This window comes from Lolium perenne, chromosome 4 (genome assembly GCF_019359855.2).
Source record: "Lolium perenne isolate Kyuss_39 chromosome 4, Kyuss_2.0, whole genome shotgun sequence".
In the NCBI taxonomy this organism is placed as follows: Eukaryota; Viridiplantae; Streptophyta; class Magnoliopsida; order Poales; family Poaceae; genus Lolium; species Lolium perenne.
In genome coordinates this window covers 395,208,080-395,212,738 of record NC_067247.2, presented here as the reverse complement: position 1 = coordinate 395,212,738, position 4,659 = coordinate 395,208,080, and the positions used below count along the sequence as shown (strand labels likewise).

Below are 4,659 nucleotides of genomic sequence, written 5' to 3'. Positions count from 1 at the left end.
GCAACTGACTGGGAAGACGTTCCTAGCTCGCATAGACGTCACCAACTTCTTCTTCATCTGTCGAACTCCACCAAGTCTGGCCAAGTAAATAGCCAGGGACAAAGCCATGAGTACATTATGAATTGTACTCGCAAACCACCTTAGAGAGAAGTAAAGGATATGCAATTTGGCAGTAGCAAGGAACATGCACTATACTAGGGCGACAAGGAGCGAGAGGTGGTTCCTCTCGAGATTATGACATCTCTATATCTTTGTTGAAAACCTTTTTGTAAACCATTTTGTTTGCAGACTAATAGGTAAGGGTGACCCAATTTCTTTCCCGGCCATCTCATATGGCCAACACAAAACATTTCAGCTTTCCACTGTACCTCCCAGGTACACTTTCCACCAGTCCCACTGGCATCGCTTTCCCAAAACAATATTTGAGAAAACACTTTTGTAAAACAAAAACTCTTCAGGCTAAGCAACAACCTTCTCGACCATCCATAACCGCGGACACGGCTATTCGAATAGTTTTCACTCTGCAGAGGTTGTACACTTTCCCCACAAGATCCGATAAATCCGCCGGGATCATCCCTGGTTCACCAAGCGTCAAAGCGCGAGGCTCGGATAACCGATCGTAGTTTTTCGCTTGCTCGCCATAGCCTAAGACATGCCGCCTAGAGTTGTACCTCCCAACACCAGAGTCCGAGGGGTCGTTTACCCAGGAGTAGCAAATTCCCCGACCAGCTCGACCCTCCGGAATGCCGCGACCAACTGCGGGGCATTATTCAATGGGAGCTCATAGGTTGTACCCCTGCCATCTGTCCGAGACGGAAAGGCGTTCCCAGTTCGTCGGGAAGGCCACGGTCGATAGGTGTCCATGCTCGGACTACCCCTTACATTTGCAGGACCCAAACTAAGGCGAGACAAACTACTACGCTACGCCCCGTGCCCACTTTGGGGTAATGTGGTTGCACTGTCTTTCAGTCCGGGTGAGTACTTAGACGCTAAAGTTTTCGAAAATATTTTCTTCCCTCCACTTGCCTCCAGCAAATCTTCTTTTTAGAAACTTTTGCCTTTTTATAAACCACACTTGGGTAGGGCCACCCCATTCCAAGGTTTTCCAAAAACATCTTTCTCGGAAACATTTTCCAAAAAAAAAACTCTTCCACCAGGGCTCCCAACCTATAGTCCATCTTTTCTTGAAAATTGGCGACAAGGATGATAAGGTGATAAGCACCATATCACTATTAAGATTGGGATCAGTAGGTTCCAACAAGGGCCGCACCCTAAGGCCTCGTTTGGTATGAGGGTATTTGCAGGGATGGAAGAGTATTATCCCGGCCCAATCCCGAAACCCCGCTAATCCCCGGAAGCCCATTTGGTAGAGGAGTTTTGGGCCAAACAATCCCCGCCCATCCCCGATTAACCCCGTCCCCGACCCATTTTTTGACTTGGGCCGAATCCCGGACCTGTACCTCGCGTATTATCCCTGTCCCCGCTCGTCCCCGACCGAAACCCTACCCAGACTGCACGCAAGCGACGGCGGCGAGCGAGCGAAGCGGCGGTGAGCATCGAGCGGAGCGGCGGCGAGCAGCGAGAGGAGCGGCGGCGAGAACTGCAGGAGGGGCGGGAGAGGCGGAGAACCTTGCCGACGAACACAAGGATGGATCCCGCCTAGCCGCTCCACATCAGATCGCCACCGTTCTTGGTATCTGACCGGTGACACCACCTCCCGCTGGTCTTGTACTCCATTCTGCATCCTCTCAGGTAACCCCCTTCTCTTTCTCCCTCTCCAGGTGCTAGGTCTGGACGAGCTCCGGGAGGCAGTAGTAGCAGCACGGCGGCGATGGCGTGCAGAGACACCAACGCGAGGGCCAACGACTTGCTGTTGTGCTCTATTTCACCATCTACAGCTCTCTACTACTTGTGCTGGTGTGCAAATACAGAGGAAGTAATCACATATTTCTCATGTATATGTTGTTCCTAATGATACCCTGTGACTGAACCTCCCTAGAATTTCACTTGTATTCACATTTATCCGTTACTTTATTTTTGTCTCACCTGAATCTACACGGAAGTTCTGAAAAGTTAGAACTGTTGAATAATTCTTGTGCATCTTCAGTTTAGGTGCATGTTTCAGCCTATTGTCGGCAACAGCTAGTAGTTCTGTCAGTTAAGTTGTTAGGCTTTGCATGTTCTAAATTCAGTTAGGCTAGCTGTGGGAATTAGTCAGCTAGCTAGTCAGTTGAGTTGTTAGAGACCGTTTCCTTCTGTTGATAATAAGGAGAGCAAAGAGGACAAGTTGCATGCAGTATGCAACACCAAAAAATACACTCGCGTCTCTCTCTGTGATCTGAGTTATTCCTTTTTTTTTTTTTTGATAGAAAGTTATTCCTAATTTGTGTGAGTTGCATCAGTACTATATGCCCTTGTGAGTATGCAGCTCTATTTCCAAAATTTTACATCAGTACTATATGCTCTTGTGAGTATGCAGCCCACTTTCCAAAATTCGGTATGTACATGCTAAGTAGCACTCTATTATTGGATTGAGTTTAACTGTTTTGAGTGCTGGTTTGTTAAACAATTTTCTGTTTATTCATGTTTCCTCAATTTTCATCTCTGGGTATATAAGTTATCTCAGTTTGTCTCCTATTTATTGCTCTGGTTTACTGTCGAGCTGCTCCATTTAATATTTATTGTATGCCATCTGCTTCCTGTTTTGAATAATGTATGTGCAAAGTAGATGCTTTTGATCCCTGTTTTGAATAATGTACTATTGTTACTCCCTGAAACATAAGGAATTCCATTAAACTAAACCATGTTAATATAGGTTGTCATGGACTTGCGGAGTGTAGAACGTGTTAGGAAGAGGAAAAACAAAGATGAAGGGATTATAGAATGCTGAAAGATGCCCTTGGGCAAAGTGGAGTTCGGTGGAAAGATAGCGAGCTCATGTTGGATGCTGAACCTCATCTATGGGATAATCTGGCAATTGTAAGTTATTGTGCAATTGTCATTCTACTAGAATTCTACTTGCAATATTTTGGTCCAAGTTTAATGCTTCATTTATATATTGCAAGTCATTTGGTCCAAGAATCTTGAAGTTTTAAGAAAAATCCCTTTCCTCTTTCCTGTCTGTTTCTTCTCTGTTGCTTTTCCTTTGTCCTCTTGATATTTTGCAAACTAACATCATTTTCTTTTTGAAATGCTATACTCCTATGTCTTCCCATTCCATTGAAATTGTATTTTTAGGCATACAGAATGCAAGAAAAGTGCAACTAAACTTCGCTGAAACACATGGAAATAGTTAAGTGAGAAAGAAAAGTAGGAATATGAGCATTTGTTGTTCATGATATACCCGTCCATATCCAGCTCTAGCTGTCTGTGTATGCTCCGTTTAGGTTATTGTCAATTGACTTTTCTTTTCTGTAACATATGTGGCGATGCTAATTTCATCTTTGTATTGTCGTGCCTCTACGTGTGGATCTGAAGGCTGGGTGCAGGAGGCATCCACGGTGTGCAGAACCTCGTCCCCAAGACCCACCGCAGCTACCTCGACATCAAAGTTCAGGAGATCGTTGACATCAGCAACAATTTCTACCAGTGATGGCACCTATGATGTGTGCTCGCGTCTGATGTTGGTCAAAAGACTGTTTGTTGACTTGTGTAATCTGTTATGATATTTTGTAGTGTCATGGTTGCTCAGAAGTTGCAAAGTTCACATGTTTTGTTGTCTACTATGATGAGAATTGTGACAACATGAGTTCCTTTTCTAGGAGTCTACTTTATTTAGTCTTAGCATAAACATCTGTATCCTGGATTTTGGACTTCTAGTCTCACTTCTGTACTGGACCTGATACATATGGACAGACATAGTGACGTAAATGTTATCAGAACCTCAAATAATCTTTAGTTCAGATTTTAATGTCAGTGCCATGTGGCCAAATGACGTAAAAATTTAATCTTTGCTAATATATGTTGTTTGCTACTATATGTTGGCCAATGACGTAAAAATTCAATTTCCGCTGTGTGCACCAATCCCTGCCAACCAAATGACAGTTTTTAGAAGTGGGGATTAGGGATTGAATGGGATGGGGTTTAGTGGGGATTGGGTGAAGGCTGGGGTTTCACCCAATACTCTAGCGGATTATCCCCACTAATCCCCGCTAATACTCTGGAACCAAACAAGGCCTAAGGGTGGATTAATAAAATTCCGGTGGCGCTAACCACCGACATAATAAATGAAAGACATGCATTTTATAAAACCTGGAATAATGCAAGAATAAGATATATGTAGGATCAGAGATGCATCAAGAGGTGGCTTGCCTTTGTTGGCTATTTGTCCCTGGACTTCATCTTCATGAACCATCTTCTTTTCCTCTTCGAGATCCTCACCACGATCCTCTCCTTCTCCGGTAGCGTTCGCATTCTAACGTCGCAAAATAAAAGGCAAACAATCAACACATAACCATAGAAGCAACCACACACTCAACCTAGTAGCAAAACAATTCAATCAGAGGCACTAAACAAATCAATCAAATAGCATCTAAGGCAAGATGGTCATCTTCTTTATAAAGGGGCTGATCTTACTGCTACTCAAAAAGGCCTTAACATAACAACTATAAGTTAAAAAGGATCTAGCTCACACCAAAATTTAATCTGCACTAATACTGT

General features: G+C 43.8%; 1 long non-coding RNA gene across 1 annotated transcript; it reads left to right on the top strand.

Annotated features, from left to right (window-relative positions):
• Positions 1-1,477: 1,477 nt before the first annotated feature.
• On the top strand, positions 1,478-3,921 carry LOC127297656 (uncharacterized). Its single transcript, XR_007849371.2, has 4 exons — positions 1,478-1,693; positions 1,782-1,936; positions 2,816-2,979; positions 3,478-3,921. It is a non-coding gene; the product is annotated as an uncharacterized lncRNA (long non-coding RNA).
• Positions 3,922-4,659: the final 738 nt, after the last annotated feature.